This window comes from Poeciliopsis prolifica, unplaced genomic scaffold (assembly GCF_027474105.1).
Source record: "Poeciliopsis prolifica strain line A6 unplaced genomic scaffold, Auburn_PproV2 SCAFFOLD191, whole genome shotgun sequence".
NCBI lineage: Eukaryota > Metazoa > Chordata > Actinopteri > Cyprinodontiformes > Poeciliidae > Poeciliopsis > Poeciliopsis prolifica.
In genome coordinates, this window is record NW_026562566.1 from 220001 (window position 1) to 234777 (window position 14777).

The 14777-nt window shown below is 45.7% G+C and overlaps 1 pseudogene; it reads right to left on the minus strand.

Annotated features, from left to right (window-relative positions):
- The window catches only part of LOC129356753 (plexin A3-like), a 51451-nt pseudogene extending 37571 nt beyond the window's left edge, over positions 1-13880 (minus strand).
- Between the last annotated feature and the right edge of the window lie 897 nt (positions 13881-14777).

Genomic DNA, 14777 nt, shown 5'->3' on the forward strand with positions numbered 1-14777 from the left:
CAAGGCAATTCAGAGACCTTTACATGAATTAGAGGAAATACAAACAAAATGGAAATGACACCACTGGATTCACCGGATCCACTGGATTCACCGGATCCACTGGATTCACCGGATCCACTGGATTCACCGGATCCACTGGATTCACCGGATCCACTGGATTCACCAGATCCACTGGATTCACCGGATCCTCTGGATTTAGCGGATCCACTGAATCCACTGAAAAACAGTCAGCCATTGTTGTCACCATGCAGAAATTAGAGACTATACCATGGAGACTCTCCAGGGAGCCGCATGATTCGCTCCATCGTCTCCATGGCAATCGAATAATAATCAACCGGCTGAAGGTCTGCACTCACACCACCTCCGAATGAATCAGCTCTTCATTTATCATTTTTACATATTGTTGTCCTCTTTAGCTTTAATATCAGCAATATCTATCACAATTTTCCTCCAACATTATTTCTGTTTGTAAACACATATTAAAACGTTGAAAGATATTTGTGAATTTTTAAAGATATTTATGAATATTTGAAGTTCAAATATTTAGGATTTTGTTCCAGGCTGAAACAAGAAAAGCAAAGATATCTGTAATTTCTATTGTAGCTCACAGTAACACATAGAAATCAGATTAGAGATCATAAATGTTTTTATCAGAAGGAAAATATTCAGGATTTTCAGTTCCCCTAAAATCACTTGTTTGATCAAATTATAACTTTATTGACAAACATTTATATGTTTGAATTCTTCAGATTTGTCATTATATGATGTCATTTTTATCAAACATCTTCAGACCCTTGGAGTCATTTCATCATGTAAATGTAATTTTGAGGGCACAGATTGAGATCAGATTTATGTGAGCTGAAAAAGGAAAGCTGATAAATTTGAAGAGTTCCGGTGTGCTTCACTTTGTCGAACCGGTACATTGCAAACGTTGGCGATTGCGTCAAATGTAAAATGCTTAGACGACGCCTCCAGTCGTTTCTTTCTCAGGGTCTGGACAAATCAAAGCAAAGCATTGCCAACTGGTTTTTAGTGGCTCAACTGCAGTCTGTGCTCTTTTGCTTAATTGGAGACAAGTTTTGATTGGATATCGGCTTCAGAGCCGGTTTGCTGGAATCAGACAGATCCCACAGCTGAGCTGATTAAGGAAACAGGAAGTGACACGTGGTGTTCAGAGGCCAAATCAGAAAATATGACAGCGAGACCCTGCTGGACTTCGGCTTATGAAGACATCCTCCGTCCTCTCTCCAGCCTGATCTACCACCAGGGACAGTTTGGAGCTGGATCTCCTGGAGTTTCCTGATCATGTGAAGGTTAGGGTTAGATCCAAGCTTCTCCAGATTTCCCCTCCTCGCTCCATGAGATGCTGATATTCCTGCCTCCTGGCTCCTCCCAGTTTCTGACCCTGAAGACGTCACAACAAACCTGTTTTCTACTTGTGGCTCAGATTTACACAGAAACATAATGGACGAGCGCCCAAAAAGTATTCAGCATTTCCCTCGGTGTGCCATCAGCCTGGCGGGCCCATCAGGCTTTACATGTCCCCTGCCAGCCTGAGCCTCGTTTATTTTCACAGACAGTAGAGACAGTGAAGACTGAGTCAGCTAGCTTTATACCTGATGCATCGATCTGGTCGTTTTGATTGCACCGTTCCTGCAGCTGCCTGTTGGCCTCAAGCGCTGCCATTTCCAGATTATGATGCCAGATTATGCAGCTCTAAATTATAGTAACTTTTAACATTTTAACATGCCAGGCCACTGGCAGGGTGCTCTACCGTCCCCTAGAGCACTAGAGCAGGTAGCACCCAACACCCTGGACCCAACCCCCAAAAAGTATTAGCACCCAGCCTGCTTTTCCACTGAGTAACTAAACAATAGATGATTACAGCCGACTGTATGCAGCTCTGACCGTGACTCTGTGGCCTGATGACCAGGCAACCAAACGCAGCCGGTTCTGAGAATCGGAGCAACAGCAGAACCTCGGTGAAGATAGATGGGGAGTGACGTGCGCTGAACCACAGGGACAGATCGATAAGAACAGACAACAGAACTGACAGAGGTTACGCACCAATTATTCAGAGATATTAAAGATCTCCCGATCTACAGAGGATCGACTGACATGTTAGAAACTTTTAGTGATGAGTTTTAAAGAACTTTACCCTTGAACAAAAAACTGCATTCATCAGATTTGATAATTTCTCTATTCATCTTCAGATTGCACATAGTTACTGGAAAGGACAGTAAGGCTGTATGCAAGGGCATAAATCCCATATCATTATTGGGGGACCACAAACAGAAACATTTCTCAAGAGCAATTTTGGGGGGTCAGCGAGGTTCCATTGAAATGGAATGTAAAACATGGTTTTAAAAGCTTTTAAACCACATTCAAGCTGCAGGACCAAAAATGACGAGTAATGCACATCAAACATGTTTTATTCTCAGTAAGCAGCCTGCAGAGAAGTAAAACTAAAATTCAAATATTGCTTCTATATGAGTTTTGTTCAGTCTGACTGATCTAATCTCTGCTACACCTTTACAAAAACATTTAAATTTAAGGTTCTAAATTCAAAAGCTTTAATGAGTAACTCCTCTTAATAAAATTTCTCATAAACATTGACATCGAAATGGCTCCCAACACAAGTTATGGCCTATTTAAATTATAACTTAAGTTTCTTTATGTTTGTAATATCCTGGATGACAGAGAACCAGCAGGCAGATGGAAATGCTGCTGGATCCTGAAAGCAGGATCCAGCAGTTAAACGTAACAATTAAAGAACCAGAATTTATATAGAAAAATATTCACATTTTATTGACTTTACATCGAAGACAGCGACTAATAAAGGCTTAGCTTTTTTTTTATCATTTTTTTTCTCCGAAGAGCTTTGCGGCGCTCGCGCCTCGTATTTTTGACAGTAGACAGGAAAGAAGGCGAGGAGAGGGGAAGACATGCGGCAAAGATTGCGACGTCCACATTGAGGACTGAGGCCTCCAAACGTGGGGCGTGCTAACCCCTGCGCCACCACAGCTCGCCCCAGGCATAATTTTTTGTAAATTTCTTTGTTCTCTCTTCTGTTCTTGGCTCCCACACTGAGCTGTCGGTCACTTGCTCAGCTCTTCCATCCCGTTTCAAACTCTTCTAATTAAATAAAAGTTAAAGAATTAAATATGAATGAAATGTTTACTACCTTTAACAAAAAAAGCTATGAACGCAGTTTGCTAATGAGGCAGCTTATCATGATTCAGCCCCATGTAATGAAATAATGAACTGCAGTTTGATTTTTATTGTTAATGCGTTTCTTCCCACTGAGAAGTGAAAGTAATAAATGTGTTTCATGTCTTTTGCTATAAGTATTTATTTACTGGAGGGTATTTATTTGAGCTGAAGAGCCACAGCTAACAGCTAGCTTCTCACTTCAGTGGCTCTAACGGAGCCTGAGCCGTTCAGTGCTGCTGTTGCTCCTCCTGCACTTTGGACTGAACCATTGTTCTAATAAAGTGAGGGGGGACTTAAAAATGTATTCTTATTTTGCCTCTTCATATTGATATTATGTACATGCAAACATTTCTTTGATAATTTTTTTTTTTGGGGGGAGGGGATTCTAGACTTTTCCAAGTTTAGGGGAGAGGGGTCTGGCCCCCCAAGCTCTCCTGGGATTTACGCCTATGGCTGTATGAGAATATGGCAACAGTAAGCCTGAAAAATCACAAGACTTTCATCATACAGAAAGTCTTAGACTGGAGTAAATATCAGATAATCATGTAGATGTACATTCAGGCTCTCTGAAGGGAAACAGCACATCTATTTACCGCAAGTCACATGTCTTTAAAAATTCAACATGATGATAAATATCACATGATTTTCTAATATCCTGCTGCTCTTCAGAACAGTTTAGTTTGACTTGAAACCATTTCAGTCCCAATTAACTTCCCAAACAATTTAATGAACTCATTAGTAAATATATATGCACGTAAATAATAACATAGTAGTTTTACATGGATTCTTAGCTAAATGTGTTCAAAAAAGTATTGCAATAAAAAACTGCTTTGCTACTAATAAAGTAACTAAAGAAGTCAGTGATACCAGAAGGAGGCTGACAGGAATCATTAGTCATTTAACAGATATAATTTAAATACACACAGTTTTTCATTCAGACTTACACAAAAAACAGTTTTATACTTTAAATCAGCTGAAATGTCCTGGTTTTTGTTTTTCAATTAATTTTTCTGCAAAACTAACCTGGAAATAATCCACCATTAAAATCCAATTTCCACATTTCAGTAATTATGAAGAACTAATTAAAGATTTGCTTGAATTGCTGTGACACCAGAGGTCACGCACACACCCACAGCTACCTGTTTGATGTAGCTATCTTTTGTGGGGACTTTCCATCGACTTCCATTCATTTCTACAGCCTAAACCTAACTTGTATCCTAACCCTAACCAAAACTGAATTCACACCTTAGTCCTAAATCTGACCCCTGATGCAAAAACAGTGTTTCCCCTCATAGGGATGAGGCTTTGGTCCCACAAGGAGCAGTAGGTCCCCCCACCATAGTATGTGTCAGAAAAATGGTCCCCACAATGTATTACAAACACACATACCCACACGCCACTCTTTGCTTCCAAAGGATTTCTGCCGGTGGGGATTCTGTGGGGAATTTCTCAACAGGAAGTGAATGAGTGAAATTTGGAGACTGAAGGTGAATGCTATGACACTCTGCAGCGGTTTTCTACACATGCTCTGATTTATCGGGCGTGGCCGTTTAAATCTCTCACAGGTTTAACAACCACCTGCAGTCTTTCCATCCAGGCCACATGGTTTTAATGTGACTATTTGTGTCTAACGTGAAGCTAAAATGCCTCCTAGGAGACCGTCTTTATGGATTTATCTCTAAAACAAAGTCAATAATAAGAGCAAGGGGTCTGGGAGAGGGGGAGGGGCCGCTATGCGGGGGACAGAAAGAGATGAAGTCATTTCCCAAGGTGAAACAGGAGGATGATCACATCCATAGCAAGCACCAAGCATTTCGCTGGTAGGCTTCCCTACTCTGGACAATATTTCAGAGATTTAGTCTGATTTAAACAATTTAACCAAATAAGTATGTTAGGAAACCGCCTCCAGCAGCAGCCAGCTTGATCTGTGTTACGGTGATAACAGCAGCTGCAGGACAGGAAGCAGGCGACATGGTGGCACTCGGATGGAAAACAAACCATGAACATTTCTATGCATCTTCTTTCATCCATAACGCTCAACTGCTTCATTCACCAAAAATATTTACATGTAAAGACAAAAAGGAAGCAAATCTTTTAAAAACATCCGTGTCTGAGTTATTCAGCAATCTGTTTATAGATAAAAAAAATTCATTTAAGTAGCCAGATATGGTGACACTTTCCAATAACAGCCATGTGAAATCTGTAGGTAGTCACAGTGAGTGAGTTGGGTCTTAAAAGCTGTTAAATTAAAAAATATTACATCATTTGACTAAACGTTTGCTTCATGTGGGGAAGAAAAGATAACAGAAAGCTTGACTTCAGGATTGAACCACAGTCACTTTTACCTGCATGTGGCTGTAAAAAAACTTTTGGAAGCAGATGGAAAGATTGTAACTTGACTGCATCAATGACAAACATATTTATAATTTTTAATCTGTACTTCAGCTTCTTCAACCTTCAGATTGGTGCATTGTGTTCCTTCTTTTTTAGAAAGAATACATTTCTTTCTAGAAAGAAATTCTAGAATATTCAACTCACCAGTTGAGTTCTTCACTTAACTGGTGAAGAACTTAAAATGTTCTTCACCAGTTGAGTCTAATTATCTGGTTATTATCAGATAATTAGACTAAAAAACAAAATTCAATCTTTAGTGATTCACATCCAGAACTAAACCAGGTTGAATAAAAATGTCCCTGTATCCACAAGAGTCCTCATATTACCTTTAATGACTGCGATCTCCGAACAGGTGTATTTACAAGTACACAGACGCACGAACACACACACACGCACACACGAACACACACACACACACACTCACAGTTGTATCTCAAACCATAATAAATAATAATAAACCATAATATTACTGACTTCCACTCATTTCAGGAACTCCATCTGGGCCTAACTAGTACCCTCCAGAAATGGGACTTTGCTACATAAACATCAAGTTTCTCCTCTGGTCCCAAAGGCTCAGCTGCCTTCAGGAGTTAACTGATACTAGCAGAAAAGGCCCTAATGAATAATATGACTACACACACACACACACATATGTAGGCGTTTAAAGGTTGCTTCAAAAACGCCTCTATTTATTACTGTGGCAGCTGCAGCAAAAAAGGAAAACAGAGTAACAAGCCACTGCATTAAATAATTACTGGAAACATACACAAACAGAACCGCAGCAGAAAGAGCCTGACAGCCAGCCACACACACACACACACACACACACACACACACACACACACACACACACACACACACACACACACACACACACACACACACACACACACACACACACACACACACACACTGGGGGGTCAAACAGTCAGGTAAACAGAGTAAATCACTGCGGCGCACACTGACAGCTCCAGAGGCATTAGCTAAGAGCAGAGACGCTTACAGGGACAGATGATGAGACAAAGATCTTCCACCCTGCAGAGATGAGCCACTCGCTCGCCTTTTTAGGCAGCATTAACGATTTAACAGCAGAGTGAGATGCAGCTGCCAGGACTTCAGGTTTACGCTAACCAAAACAGGAAACGGATCAAAAGCATCTGTTCACTCCTAACACCGGCCGTCTGAGAAACAACGTCCATCAGGACGGCTGGAGCTTTCAGTGCAGAGTGAGAACCGGTACCAGTCCTACCAGTATGGGACCAAAACATGGGCAATATTTTTATATAGATCTTTCTATCTATGTAGATCTGAGAAGTTTTATTGTATAGAAATTACAAGTAAAGCTAGCTCTAAATCCAATCCACATGATTCAAATTCAAAATATCTGGGAGCCTCTTTCACATCACAGCATTCAGGTGGACAGTAAAAATAACATTACGAAACACTTTTCAGTTTAGTCTTTGCAGTACCAAACTTAACATAACTTTGGTTTTTTTACTGATGACATAATTTAAAAATATTAAATCAGATGTTACTTAGTATTTATCTGATAAAATGGTTATTTTGGCATATTACCCAATGACTTTCTTTCTACTTCTTTCTACTTTCTACTTCTTGGACAGAAACTTCTTAAGTGCTATTTTACTCAAGTACATTTATTTTCAACACATTCAAAGTTCATTTAAGGTTTATTCAAGATTTATTCAAGGTTTAGTCAAAGTTTGTTCTAGGCTTGGACCTGCAGCTCCCAGAGTCCTTTAGGATCCTGGGAGGCGAATTGGAGCTGAAGTCTGGACTCGAATCTGTTCCTCTGCCAGATTCAAGGAATGAAGCCATTCAGATAAACTGCTGGGTTAGCAGACCTGGAGAACATCAACACTTCTTTTTGTCATCGGATGCAACAAAACAATGAACAGCAGCAGGTCCAACAGAACCAGAACCACACAGGAACAGCTTCTTCTCCCGTGTTTATTTTTCATTCTCTTGTTTATTTGCAGAAGGACGTTTCCTGCCTCAGTGCTGGATTTTTACAGAACCGACAAAAACTTGGACTGGACCCGTCAACCCAGGGTTAGGGTGGGCTAAGGATGATTGCTCTGTTGCCAAGGCAACAGTAAATCGTCTCTAATCTAATTTAGATACGATCAAAACAAAAACACCAGCTGGTCCTCAACGGAGGCTGAGCAGAGACAGCTTCCTGTTCAGTGTGTGTGTGTGTTTGTTTGTGTGTGTGTGTGCAGGTGTGAGTGTGTCTGGGTGTGTGTGTGTGTGCAGGTGTGAGTGTGTCTGGGTGTGCAGTGTGAGTGTGTCTGGGTGTGCAGGTGTGAGTGTGTCTGGGTGTGTGTGTGAGTGTGTCTGGGTGTGTGTGAGTGTGTCTGGGTGTGTGTGTGTGTGCGTGTTTGTGTGTGTGTGTGTGTGCGTGTGTGAGTGTGTGTGTAAGAGCCCAGGTGTGCAACTTTCTGCTGCAATCCCACCAATCAGAGCGGGTTCATGGCTTCTTCGGCTCTAACTGCAGCCCGGCTCCTGATTTCGGATCAGAACAAAAACAGACTCAGATCTCAGCTGATTCTACTCCACAGGTTCTACCTATAAAAGCGACACCAACCAATCACAGCAAGCGGACGCAGCGGCTACATGACTGTAAGGATGATGATGAAGAGAAAGATTCTGGTTCTGGACCTGCAGAGGTTCTTCCAGCCTCTGAGGGGAGCTGTAGCTCCGATCAGAACCGCTCCAGGCCCGATCGTATGTCCTGTCTGAGGTTCTGTTCGTCTCCAGCTCAGCGCCAGAAGAAGCCTGGCCGCAGCAAGCGGGACCGGCTTTGAGCCATTTCCATGGAGACATGAAAAATGGACCGGTAGTTTTGGCTTATCTGACAGCTGATTGGTCAGGCAGGGTGATGTCACAGGATGGGAGGGGCAGGAAGCCCAGGCGTCCCAGGAGGAAGAGTGTAAGGACAGTTGTTGTTCTGCTGCCAGACCCACCGGGCCGCAGGAACCCGAGACGCGCTGCGGCGCCGCCCGGCTGATCAGAGCCAGATCCAGATTCTGCAGGACTCCTGAACGGCTTTCGGACTGCTGCTCCTCTGAGGTTGCTGGCATAGTTCCAGAACCTGCAGAACTTCCTCAGCCGAATATTGTCACTATTTTCTGTTGAACCAGAACCAGAACCTGGCTGAGCTGCTGAGGGTCTGAGCATCAGAGGTCTGAGCAGGACTCAGAAGCAGTTGGAGGAAACAGACCTGCAACCTAGACGTCGAGCCGCTTGGTTCGGCGACCGGCTCAACGCGATAAACCACCCGACCCGATCCGCCTGGAACCATCGGCTCTGCCCAACCTGGTTCAGCAAGGAAGGATCTTCTCTGTCCGCGAGAATCGGCTAGCTTCTCCCTCAGCTAGTTTCTCAGGACCACGTGACATTTCTCCAGGACAAGTCTAAATGCACCAGGAAGACATTAATTCGGCTTCGTCCCCTCCATGCCTCCTACCTTCTTCAGCTGTCCGCTTCGAGTTCCCACGAACACCACGGTGTCGTCTCCATAGGTGTAGGCGGCCACGGCGCCCATGCCCTCGGTCCGGTCCTCGTAGAGCGGCTGTCCTTCAATCACTCTCAGGCCTCCCAGCGGCTGGTTCAGCACCAAGCCGCAGAAATCATCCCCGATCTGCTTTGGCTGTGGAGACATAAAGACGGCGAAACCAGGATCAGATGTTAGGAGGAGTCATGGTGGCGTCCATGAGGCTGAGAGACCCTCCCCCACCTGCCACCATAACCAATAAATCAATCAATGGCATGACAAATTAAAACAAGATCCACAATTAAGAGTAGGGTTAGGGTGATCCGAACCCTTAAAGCAATGTTCCCATTTTATAATCAATAGCTGCCATTTTGAAAAGCTGCTCAAAGTGAGTTTGCACTACCTGCTCCTTTTGCTTGTTTTCCCTGTTCTGGCTGAATGATATGTTTTTAAAACCAAAGTTTGGTGACACAAACTTCATAATCTGTTTTAATTATTGTTGTTTCCGTTTTTGTTTATTTATTTTTGAATATTTTAAATGTTTTCCATGTCCAAAGTTAAATGTTTAAGTTTTTGATTTCAGAGGATTTCTGTCTCACTTTTCCAGAAGTCCAGCAGTCTCTGTGAACGCCAGGCTGATTTTAGCACAAACATCAGTTTAAATATGAAGCGACTGCGTGAAACATCAGGAACCAGTGGAGCTCCAGGAACCTCCAGGTCTGTGCAGCTTCATGTTCACAAGTCAAACAGTGAAGCAAAGTCCATCTTTTCTAAGCCATCGTCCAGAGATGTTCTGCTTCTCTGCAGGCGGAGCTGGAGCTCCATGTCAGGAACAGGCTGATGATATTCCTGGAAAATTTCAGGTTTCCTTCCACAGTTCAGAAAGAATGAAGCAGGGAGGAGACAAGTTATTAAAGGCTGTGCAGATCCAGTCGAGGTCGGCTAACACCCTGTCATTACCGAGTTAAAGCCGCGCCGCACCACACAGGAAACTGAACCTTAGCAACAGCTCTTCTTCTTCCACAGAAAACCTTCAGTAACTTCCTCAGTTCAACCAGAAACACATTAAAATAAGAATAAATCCAGAAGCTACAGCAGCTGCTTTAAGGTCCCATCCACTCAGTTTCATCTCATGATGTCTGACTGTTCATTTATTTCACTTACAGTCTCTATATTTATTGATATCAATGAAAATAGGTTGCAGATGTTATGATAAGTTTTTAAAGCTTGAAGGAACCCACAATTAGTTTTTACATCAGCGATCAGCCGTGTTTTTGTATGAAAGATGTTGATTAGACAGGAAATGTAAAAATATTACTGGATGTTACAGGAAAACATCTCCACTGAAACTATTTAAACCACAACTAGTCTGAAAAACAGCAAATCAAAAAATGCAATTAAAATGAATATTAATTATTTGCACTTGTGTTTAATCCACATGAAGGCAGCGGGTCCCTCGGCCCCCGGGCTTCAGGGGCCATAATGATCATATTTGAACAAAACCACAGATGTATAAATGGAACATTTGTTTATTGAGATTATAAATGCTACTAAAGTTGATTTAATGGTTTCAGCATAAAGTAAAATATTTTAAATTGTTTAACATTTAATATAAGATTTTAAGGAGCTGGCAAGTTTACTTTGTAAAACTTCAAAGAGCAACATCCACAGTTAGATTGTGACCATAGCAACAATCTGATGCTGCGAGGTTAATCTTTGAGTTTGAGCCGTTTGTTCACAAATACAAATGAATAACTGTAGTTAATCTACTTAATCTCCCAGATTAAATCCAACAGAAGCTGCTAGAGGTTCTGATGTTCTAGCAGCAAGAGGGGCCCAAAGTCAGGCTCTGCCCCGGGCCTCATGCAGCCTTGGACCGGCCCTGCAGGATGAGTTCAACCTGCTGCACTGCAGAGAGGAGCAACAAACAGATTTAATTCAATGAACCGCTAAAACGTTAACAGAAATGTTAGAGCTCTAGCAGCTCTAACATTTCTATCTGTCCAGTTTTAATACAGTCACAGAAACTGTTCTGGTCGCCTGAGTTTATGGGACGAGATTTTCAGATCTGTCTTTAACTAAGTGGACAAAGCATTTGACATGGCTGTAGCTTCGTGTAACCGGAAAAATCAAACTAAAACTATTAATAAAACAGTATAAAAGCAGCGTGATGCGAGACCGCCAGGAGAACTGAAAGCTCCTCACCGGCTGAACCCAAACCCAAACCCACACACACACACACACACACACACACAGACACACACACACACACACACACACCAGACACACACACACACACACACCAGACACACACACACACACTAGACACACACACACACACACACACACACACACACCAGACACACACACACACACACACCAGACACACACACACACACCAGACACACACACACACACACAGACACACACACACACACACACACCACAGCAAGGTGCTGCAGACGCTTAGTGAAGAATGGGCCTGTCACATTCACACACCCTGCTGCTGCTGATAAAGGAAGCGGGTCAGATGGGCCTTGCGCCCCCCCCCCCCCCCCCCCGGTCCCCTCCCCCCTGGCCCTCCCCCCTCTCCAGCCCCCCCCCCCCCCCCCCAGAGCCCCCCCCCCCCCCAGGGCCCCACCCTCCAGCGCTCAGCCCAGTCCTGATGTTTTATGGCTTTCATCAGCGTGAGGCTGATTGGCCGGTTCTGCTTCCCCCATTGCGCCCCCGAACCGGGCCGGCCCAGATCGCCGCTCCTGCCAAGGCTCCCTGCCCGGTTGCCATGGTAACGACTGCAGGCCATTACCGCCGTGAATACGAACATCGTCTACCCCGACCTGAAATGACCCCACTGCAGCTCACACTGAACACGTTTCCCTCTGCTCCGTTCTTCATTCCTATCCTACAAAGGAGCCGAGTTCAGAACCCTGCGGAGCGGATCCGGAACAATCTGGGAATCTGATTGGACTCAGAGAACACCGCCATCAGACCCCGAAGCTGAGACGAACGCCAGCGCACGATGGAGGCGGCGTGTTGCTGCATCAGGCCAGAAACGATGGCAAACAGGAAACAATCCCTTAGAGCATCAAATTTACGCAAAAAGGAAACTTTGCCAAAACGTTTTTGACCTCAGTGACGCGTTCTGCCGCCGACTCACAGTGTGGATGCAGCGCAGCTCTTTGTTGAGTAACCACGGCAGCGTAAGGTGTCCCTCTCCGCGGTAACAGGAGCTGATGCGCTCCCTCATGGCCAGGTTGATGTCATGCAGGGTGAACAGACACAGCACCGTCTCTCTGGGCGGGTTGGAGCGGTTCTTCTGACCCTAGACACAGAAACGGCGGTCCGGTCAGAGTTGCCGGTTCCACGCCCGCACCGCGGCGCAGCAGCACAGGAAGAGACGCGAGGAGCTCACCTGCGAGAAGACCACAAACAGAACGTCGTCGTCCGGACCCAGGCCGAGCGCCTGGGCCAGCCGCCGGCCCGGCTTCTGCCTGTAGGCGGCCTGGACCAGCCGGTACTCCACGCCGTCCTTGGTGCAGCCCAGAGGAAACTCCACGTACGAGTAGAACTCGGTGTCGTTGGAGCACATCCTCACAATCTTGGAGGTGAAGAACTTCTCCCCGCCGGCCTCCATCTGGGTCAGCTGGGTGTCCAGCTGCAGCGTCAGGAAGTAGACGTAGGTCCGGCTGGAGAAGCCGTACACGTAGTAGATGTCGAAGGCCGGGTAGGTGGACAGCGTGTCCGACGGGATCTTGATCTGCGACGACACAAATTCGTCCTGGTAGACCAGCGAGAACATGTCGTTGTTCTCCTCGTCGGCCACCAGCTTCCTGCTCGACAGCGTGGGGAAGTACTCCGACTTCCCGTCGATGGCGGCGCCGATGAACAGCCGGCTGCTGCCTTTCACCGGCTTCTTCTTCCTGGACTCCGCCGTCCAATCATCTTCCCCGACGACCACGCCTGCAGAGAGAGAGGAAAAGGAGTTAGAGAACCTCCGGGCGTCCGGGAAGGCCGACCCGGCTGCTCAGGAGGAGGCGCAGGGATACGGCTGCAGCTCAGCGACAGGAAGTAAATGTTTGACCGTTGAAACTCCCATCTCAAGAGAAGAGTTCACGATATCGGCGTCATTCTGAAAGGTTGCTGGTTTGGATTCAAAGGCCTGGTTTCCCAGGCCCAGGCCCCCAGTCCCCTACCTGCCATGCCGTCGGGCTCCTTGGCGCCGGACAGGTAATGCTCCTTGCGGTGATGCGGCTCTCCCAGCTTGAAGAGGTCGTCGAGCCGCAGGAACTGGCAGACGCCCTGCCCAGATGGAGCCGCAGGCCACCAGTCTGCTCCCAGTATAATCCACCAGCAGCAGCTTGTTCACGTTGTCCGTGCTCTCCAGCCTGGGGGCAGAGAGGTCAGAGGTCAGAGGGCGAGGCAGGCCGGAGTCGGCGCGGACGGATCGGGGACCGACCGGTGGGCGCAGGCGCGGACGCTGGGGGGCGGGTAGCAGCGGGCGTTGTCCTCCACCGGGCCGGTCACATGACTCTTCAGCTCCAGCAGGGCGGCGCTCAGCTTCACCACCCGGTTCACGGCGCCCACGAAAACCTCGCCCGTCCGTCGGTGCAAACCGCCAGGTGGGTGAAGGACGCGTCGGGCGCCCTGTACTCGGCCCGGCCCGACGCCAGGGAGGACGGGGCCGGGAGGAAGAGGAGGGACGGGAGGAGGAAGAGGAGCAGGAGGAGCGGAAGAGGAGAGAGAGAGAGGAGGGGAGCATGGTGGAGCAAGAGAGGAAGAGGAGGTGCTGCGGGTCCGATGAAGATCCGCTTCACTGATCCATGACTGCAGAGACACAGACAGAGACCGGGTCAGAACCAAACCTGAACCAACCGGTTTCAGGTTTGGTTCGAGCTGAACTTCCAGTAATGCTAGCAGAGCTAATATCTAGCTTAGCGGCTTAGCTAACTGACTGAAGGGCCAATCAGAATCAAATCTGTCCTGTTTCTGTTACCAGAACTTCAAACACCACTGGAGTTTGTTCACACTGTTCACACTAATCTGCTAACAGATTTGCACATTGTGATAACTTTGAAAACATTTTGCACGCTTAGCTAACCCTGTTCGAATTTTTGAAAATGTCTCATCAACTGCTGAGAAATCTTCAAAACTGTTGGACAATATTCAGACTCTTATTTTGAAGGGACAGAAGTTTGTTTGTTGTATAGTGTACTAAATATATTTTCATGAATGACGTGTATAACACCAAAACTAAAATCTGAAATTCCCATGTTGCTCTATGGGGATTTTGTGCAATGTCAGCATTTTTCAAAATAGAAACGAATAACAGAAAATGAAACTCCACTAAAATTAAGAGTAAACAATAACCAAGGACGAAGGCAGCCACCTTCCTCATCTTCACTGCTGCTGTGAGCCCTCAGCAGATCCCGCTCAGAGGATTTGTTCCTGAACGTCACATGACTACAATGATGTCACTACTTTAGCACTCTAGCATTAGCTTTTACTAAATATCATCCTGGTGCTTTAGCGTTAGCCAGCAGTGCTGACCTTCGGGTTTCCGTCAGTCTGGGTCACATTCAGCTGATGGACTTTATCCGGACCAGACCGGACTGGATCTGCTGCTGACCCCCAACAGAACCAATCAACCCTTTGGTCC